At 35.4% G+C, this 8,185-nt stretch overlaps 3 non-coding genes across 3 annotated transcripts; 2 read left to right on the top strand and 1 right to left on the bottom strand.

Moving 5' to 3' along the window:
* Nucleotides 1-956: 956 nt before the first annotated feature.
* Nucleotides 957-1,028, bottom strand: TRNAE-UUC (transfer RNA glutamic acid (anticodon UUC)). Its single transcript has one exon. It is a non-coding gene; the product is annotated as a tRNA-Glu (tRNA).
* A 2,571-nt stretch (nucleotides 1,029-3,599) lies between these two features.
* On the top strand, nucleotides 3,600-3,725 carry TRNAL-CAA (transfer RNA leucine (anticodon CAA)). Its single transcript has 2 exons — nucleotides 3,600-3,637; nucleotides 3,691-3,725. It is a non-coding gene; the product is annotated as a tRNA-Leu (tRNA).
* Nucleotides 3,726-5,488: 1,763 nt separating this feature from the next.
* On the top strand, nucleotides 5,489-5,614 carry TRNAL-CAA (transfer RNA leucine (anticodon CAA)). Its single transcript has 2 exons — nucleotides 5,489-5,526; nucleotides 5,570-5,614. It is a non-coding gene; the product is annotated as a tRNA-Leu (tRNA).
* The last annotated feature ends 2,571 nt before the right edge of the window (nucleotides 5,615-8,185 follow it).

Here is an 8,185-nt window from a genome sequence, read left to right as displayed (position 1 = left end):
CATCCAGTATTTTTGGGCGTAAGACAATCGGTATGATACACATTTGCGATGTCCATGTTGTAATCGTAATATAGGCGTTCTGGAATCGAATCTTCATAAACTTTAAAAACATAAATACAATTCTGAGATAAGACACTTCTTCGCGATAAGGCGGGCTTCAATCATTGCCAGAGACATGGCGGCCTTGCATCGGTGTTATAGGGTGATCTCCAACCAGCCGATGATGAGGAACTTCTAACTTCTTCTATTGCTTCATGCTTTCACCTTTTTCCCATTAAAGGTTACCCATCTTATTTTCATTTAAAGTAATAAGTATAGTTCTCACTTAGCTCGATGTGAAACCGTTAAGGATTGTCGGAACTTGGGTGTCAGCCCTCCCAAAACTTTCCCTCAAATGTTCCTAATAATTTGCACAATATTTGTTACATAACTCCATTATTTACGAGTGAGCAGAGAACGTACTCTGAAGCAAGAAACAAAGAAAAGGAAGAATCGATAGCTATCATGTTACCGAGTATGGTATACATCATCTTTTATTTATATGAGACAACTTTTCTTTCCACTTGTTGAATTTCCTACTCACGAACTGTAGCACGGCAGCATGCGATGTCGACTTCTCTTTTTAAGCCATTTGTCTGGACTGAGTCTTACAGTAATATTAACTTATCCCAGGGATAAATTATGTGGCAATTTGACAAAACTACTTATCTCGATAAATTGACAAAAATTGACAAAAATTGATTAAAAGCTATCAGCATCTCATCATTCAGGCTACATGCATACATTCTGTAGCACCCATTTAGCATTAGGACTTTGAATAAATAATATTGTTTGACCTGTAACGGATTTCTGTTAAGAGCCCAAAAACTTAACTCAAGATAGGTTGTTTTATCAAATTGCCACAGAATTTGTTCCAAGCATTAAAAAAAAACATGTTGTAAAAAAACTAAAAAAAATTCCCATACCGGGAATCGAACCCGGGCCTTCTGGGTGAAAGCCAGATATCCTAGCCACTAGACCATATGGGACATAACTAAATCATGTCTAAGCACTTATTTTAACGTATTGCAGCAATCTCATTCACAATAGCATCATTTAAGTACATTCCGTTTACTAACATAACAGCTGTTGTTGAATGTTATAGTTAAGTTAATATTTACAGACCTGTAACCCGTTACCGACATGTTTTTTATGTGGTCGGCGAGGCGACGGCAAAAAGCTTTTCAGACAAGTAGAGCAAATTTGTAGCTAAGGCAAATTCGTTGTAAATGACTAAATAAATTATAATTATAGCTAACATTTTATTTCCGTAGTAGTTTTCTCAAATACAAACTTAAAACAGCATCAAAAATTGTATTAAAAAACTAATGGTTACTGACCAAGTTTAAAAGAGGTTTAAGTTAAATTTCCGTATCTTCTGTCAGAAAAAAAGTAATTACTTCTATTTTAGACCCATTTTTTTTTTTTTTTTTTTGAAGAAATAACGAAATAAAACATTTTTTAATAGAGGCAGTCTGTAATTTTTACTGAGAACTATATAGACCTTTTTGTGAGGTATTTCTGCAGCTTTTTTATATCTGTGTGAACCGTTATTGATCTTTTTAATCATTATCAAATTTAAGTAAATGTTATATAATTACTAAAATGATGCTACTTTCTTAAAATTATTGAAAATAGGCTGCTATGTATAATTTTTACATTTAAATTGCTTAAAATGTGTTTCGGATTTTAAAATGCATCTAGGTTTTGGAAAATAAAAGGCACAGTAAAATGTGTTATAGATATTTAGTAATTTAATATGTTCAATAAACAAAAATTCTTATTCAGTTATTTGAGGACGTTTACTTTGATCGATCACTGATTATACCAGTCTTCGTGAAAAGGGGTGCGCAGGTTTAAATTTAAGCCAGAAAAGTTTTCACTTTCGCTAAAAAAAAAAAATAAAATCTAGTTGACGGTGGCAAGAGTTCGATCCGATGTCCGGATGTTTTCAATTTTTTCTACACACTAAGCTATTACATCTGTACAAAAAAATTCTATCATAAAATCTAGTTTACATATAACAAGATTATTTTCATTTTCGTACTTAACCTCTAATCTTAAATTATATGACAAGATCTCCCAGATAAATTTTTCCCCTCGATAATTGGTAATCATGAAAAAATTTTACAGAGGCGGAGCTTTTTTCATCGAATTCACCTCTATATTAAACTCGCTAATTAGAAGTACAAAATAAAAGAGAAAAGAAAAAATCGTACAGAAATTAATCTAATTCCAAAGGACGGAAATATGTAAACGCGTAGATTGTATACTGACAATTTATTGTAGTTTAAGGCATGTGTAAACGTGGTCTAACACTTTATATGTATAACAAAATGTTGTGGAAAACAATCAATGACTTGCAGCTCTCTTCTTAAATGAAATTTTTAATTTTAAATTTTCAGCAAAAGCTTGAACTTTGAGAATTTTTTTCTAGCCAAGATAAGAGTACAAGCTTCTATTTTAAGATTTTTGAAGCTTGTTTGATTTTGTGTTAAAACGAATTTCGACATTTTGGAATTATTGTTCAAATAAGTTTAAGATTCAAACCGAACTAAATTAAAAAACATATTAGTAAATTTAAAGGTGTCAAGTTGATACAAAAAAGCTTCAAATATTGCTTAAACCAATGAATGGTTTACAATTTTGGCTAAAATTGTTATCCATGTAAATTGCAACTCATGGATTAATTCTTGAAAAATAATATTTTATAAGCTATTTAGTTAAAACCTTACTTAGATTTGAGCACGATCTCGAACGAAAATATCGGCTGATTACATTTTATCGACCTGTCGGTGGCAATGTAGTCGAACCCTAAGTGTAAACCAGTAAAGAATATAATATGTATGTGGTGAGCTGTATCGGTTTTGAACAATACGGTTTTTGTATAAAGAAGGCACCTATATCAGACAAGAACGGTTGTTGTAGTAGCTAAAGTAATGGGTCATAATTTTTGTTGAAGGAGAATCAAAAACATGAAATATCGTAGCTCTACAATAATTAAATTCACTTCAACAATAAGCCACCAATAAAACTTTTTATTATATAAAGATATTGAACTCAATAAACAAAGTTAGTTTATACACCCTCGTATTAGTTTGCTCTGACAGCTTTCTGGCAAGCCTGCACTACTAATAATATAATACCAAAGAGGAAAAAAATAATAAGAGATGGAAGTTTTTACTTTTTGCGAAATTCATTTGTTAGTACTACTTGTGGAATAATTTTAAATTGCTTCTACAGATTTTCATGAGGTATTTTATTTGTTTTAGGGGATTTTATTAATTAAACAATTCATCCTTTTTCCAACAATAATATAAGCTGCTTAAAAATGTGTAGAAGGTAATTTTCTAATACCCGACACGTAGGTACATTATAAATGAATATCGCAAAAAGTACGAACTGCGCCTCTTTTTATTTCTATCCACATCTCAAGATGTTGCAGTTTTGATTCTGTGGCATCATTCGTGTTAAAACTGTATGCGCTGTTACTCATCTGTTTGTTGCTGTTAATTGCAATGCTTCTGTTTTCTATGCCATTTGACAAATGTTAATTAAGTGTCAGGATGGCCGAGCGGTCTAAGGCGCCAGACTCAAGTGCAAACTTACTTACCATTACAATGGTAAGTCTTCATGGAGCGTTCTGGTCCTCTCTGATGGCGTGGGTTCGAATCCCACTTCTGACAGAATATTTTTTATTAATTAATATAAGCCAAATTGTTTGCTTGATAATTTTTTTTTAACAAGAATTTTTAAAATGATACGTTGTTTAACTTTTTAAAGCTTTTACAAACCTTGTTAAAATTGTATATTAGTGTTGCCAGAACTTTTTCAAGGAAAGGCTAGACAACAAAAGCTAAACAAAGTTTAAGTTAAAGGCAACTTTTCAAGCGCTTTGTTCATTTTATTCATAAAAAACATATCAGTAAAAATCATTTCATACATCTATTAAAAAACTTAAAAAAATGTGTACTACAATTTCAAAAAAACAATTTACAGATGCCATCCGTGTTCTATAAAAATTGTTTAAAGTCAAGCGTTTGACCACTATAAGTAGTAAAAGATGTCTGTGAAATTGGCATACACAATCTCGCAAAGCAAAAACTTTCCTGAGTAGGTTTCAAATAATTCTGTAGTTCCTGAAAAATAGAAAATGTTCTACAAAATAACGTCCAACTGTCACGTTTTTCCCAAGGGTAAAAACTTCAAAAAAAAAAAAATAAAAAAATTGGGGATCTGAGAAGACTTTCAATAGTTCTAGAATTATTGAAATGTAGAAATAAAAAAAAAAATTGGTGTTCTGAGTAGCTTTTCAATAGTTCTGTAGTTCCTGAAAAGTAAAACAGGTCCAGCAAAGTGTCATAATTGGGCGTTATTTTGCAGAACTGTCTCATATTAAGAAACTCCATAACCATTGAAAAATACTCAGAAAACAAGCTTTTTTTTAATTTTTGACTTTTGGAAATACGCGTTGTCTACTTGGGAATTTAATAAACCAGTTAAGGAACGTGTTCTCATGTGAACTTTAAAATTATAAATACGAATTTTGTTCACGAAAACCGATATACCTTAAGGTTTACTTGAGAAAACGGCCCTACATATTTCTGAATTTGAATTTCGTCCGGAGAGATTTTTAGGCAGTTGAAACTGCCAATTGAATCGTATGGCAAACACATGGAACTTAAAAGATATTAGGCTGATGTTGCTTTAATAAAGTTACTATTCCTCGATTTCAGCCCACCATAACGCTAGACTTATCTGTTCTTAGGCGCCTCAAACTTTTAACATTCAGCAGTCCAAAGCAAAAAGGCAGTAGAATGTAAAAAGTAAAATCGGAGAAAATTGAATTTTTGTTCGGGAAATTTAAGATTTTTCAAGTAAACTTCAAATTTAGAACCTTGTTTGATTTTTCATTGTAAATTTTGAATGTGCATATATTTAGTTAATGAGTAAATTATAGTCGCAGAAATTGTGTGGCATTAAAATTCCTAAAAGGCAGTAAATTCATTTTACTACCGTTTTGCAATGGACGGCAGTAAAGGTACATACTTTTTCTTGTGGCATTTTTTTTTTTTTTCTAAAGATAATGCCACCATGTCTGTTGTTTATGCTAACATGTTATTTTTAGCTCGTAACAGAGGAGAGACTATTGTTGGTACCCATTGTGAATGTAAATAATGGTAGGTTTTCGTCTCTGCTAATAGTTGTTTTCGTCATAATTGGAACAAATAGCGACAGATGGCCCTGGCACCACTAAGATGAAACTTTAAAGTGAAATTAGTGTAATTACAAGGGTTTGTTTGGTTACCTAAATATAAGTATATTTATTTAAAATCAATTGAACTTAAATGCTTTCTTATGATCTGAATAATAATATATAAATAATTTAGTTTGGCGTTAAGAAATATGCCCTGGTTGAATTAAGCACTTTGACAAAAAACCGTTAAGTGTCAGGATGGCCGAGCGGTCTAAGGCGCCAGACTCAAGTGCAAACTTACTTACCAATTCAATGGGAAGTTTATATGGAGCGTTCTGGTCCTCTCTGAGGGCGTGGGTTCGAATCCCACTTCTGACATGAATTTTTTTTAATTCTTTATATTTTTTATAAGTTACTTTATAGCAAATTTATTATTTCAAGAAGTATTTAGAGTAATTTATTATTGTTTTTTAATGAAATATATATATTTACCCTCTTTCTTATCAAGTCACCCAAAATTGATTGCTTATACAATGCCCACACGTAAGGGAGTCCCATTCGCTATTTCACTTTGACCTCAGGTCGCTGAGATTTTTGTCTCACCACGGCGGGAAGGTCTTTTTGCTCCTCGAAATTGGACAGGCAACTTTAAGAACACCTGAAAACTTTTCTCCAGAGACCGAACTCGGTCGTCAAGACTGTCTGTAGATTGTATAGGCGTCCTACTTCTATGGAGTCTATCCTATGGAGGACTATCCTGTCAAATAGGCTCCAGGACGTCCGTTTAGGGTTTCTGTGCGACTGACTTTTTCTAAGTCTATGTTGAAAAGGATCAACCGGTGATCCGACAGGGAAAGCTTTTTCGACACCTCCCAGTTTCTTACCGTAAGCTCCCGGGAGTCAGGTGTTAGTGTTATATCAAGGACTTACTCCCACCCCGGGTAGTTCGCCGTACTCGGAAAACTAAAGGTGGGAGAGCTTGTTAGCTAATATAAATTCAAACAGAGACTCACCCCGTTCGTTTATCTCGTTGCTACCCCAAACCGCGTGCCTTGCGCGACCTCGTCTGGAGGAGCGGGTCGATTTTGGGCCATATAAGCCGAGGCGATCGTCATGCTTCGGCCGCTACTTGACTCGACCTTGACCACATCAACGTCGTAACTACTGAAATTAGGTAAAAAGAAAGCATTAATAATATTCCTAACGAGGATACAAGCCCTCGGTGTCCCTTCTCCATGTGTGTAAAATAGGTTATAGTTTCGAGTCTTTAGGCCCATTACCTGTGACCGCCAGACCCGTGGTTCCTGCACTAGGCAGACATCAATGTCCTCTTCCCTGAGGAGGACCAGCAGGTTATCCGAGGTGACTTTCGAGTGCTGCAGTTTAATTTGAGCCACCCTGAGCATTGGGTTGAGACTCGCCTGCTCGCCTTCCGAGGATTGACGACCCATCCTCACCCAGCTCCGCCAGGTTGAGCTCCCCCAGGAGTTTGTTGGCGTTGCCAGAAGATCGTCTTCAGAGAGCGTTCCCAGAACGCTCCCTTTCTCCCCTAATTTTTATTATTTTCATTTACATTGGGCATAGAGTTCCCACGAGTTTGCATGGAAGGGTTAGTCAGCCCCCGGCAGAGCCAGCATACCGGGGGTAAGGCACTTATACAACCGACCTTGCCTGGGCATCGGAGGGGACCGTTCGCGATCAGCCTTTCAATATACACCCGCTGACCACACAGCCATCGGCACGGGTACCTCAACACCTGCAGCGACAAGTGATGCGTTCTGCTAACACGCCATCGACGCTGTAGGACATATGGGGTTTTCCTCTTAGTTCGTCTCGTGTTGGGAGGAGATTCTAACATGGTACTTAAGCCCCTTCTCCACGACAAGGCGACCAACATTGAAGGGGATTTCACATCTAACTACGCTAAAATCTCAAACTTTCCCAATGATTATATAAAGTTTATCGAAATCGCTAAGAAAGTCCAAGGCAAATGCATATCAGTGATATAAAACTATGTTATAGGTCACACAAAAATATGTGAAGAAGTTGCAGTACTTTTATCAATAATATTTTACATAGCTCTAAAAAATTTTGCGGGTTCACTACTGTCAAAGAACTGGCGTATCGGTAAAAATGCCATGGCGAATAAGTAAAAATCCAAACTGCGTATTAGATTATTTAACGGCATAAAAACTAGCTATTTTGACACTAGCGAACTATTTATTGCATTGAAAGACAGCACTAGCCATTGACCTACCTCTACACAGTGTTTCAGCTGACACTTTTAATATTGCAATGTTCCAACGATACAGGCACATACCTTCACTGCAGAGCTTTAGAACGCGTTCTTAACTGTCGCAGCCTAAATGGTTCTGTGATGGTTGCTGCTTTTATGCTTAATTTAAATAGAAATACTTAGCTCAGACTCTTGCGCTGTTTGCACAAGTTTGGCTACTAGCTTTCTGACTGATCATCTGATTGGCATCAGTTCGAACTTAGTGGTAAAACCTGTAATGCGGAACTATCACTAGAATGTTGAAATTTGACGTGTGGACTGATATTGAGACTCTTGATCAAAATTTGGAAACAAAATTTTTAAACAAACAACAACAGCATTTCAAGCGTACAGCTGGGTATGTAATGTTCGGTTTCACCCGAACTTAGACTTCCTTACTTGTGCTATCTTTTTTTGTGATATGAAATGTTCTAGCATAATCATTCGCTGCATCTTATTCAGGGTTTTTCGTATGTTGAATATCTGGTCGGTAGTACATTTACGAGGTTTAGAGACGTGCCAGACATCACATCGCACACCTAGATCAAAACAGTGATCAACTAAAAAAGTCGAAGTGGTCAGAAAACGCGAAAAACTGACTTATATGCGCCAATGAAATTTTTAAATTTTGCAATGTCTTTTCTCGCCGATTAGTGGAGGTAATTGTAAATCGA

The sequence above is a fragment of the Eurosta solidaginis genome, chromosome 3 (genome assembly GCF_040869045.1).
Source record: "Eurosta solidaginis isolate ZX-2024a chromosome 3, ASM4086904v1, whole genome shotgun sequence".
NCBI lineage: Eukaryota > Metazoa > Arthropoda > Insecta > Diptera > Tephritidae > Eurosta > Eurosta solidaginis.
The sequence above is the reverse complement of the archived record's forward strand: the minus strand, read 5'-3'. Positions and strand labels throughout refer to the sequence as shown.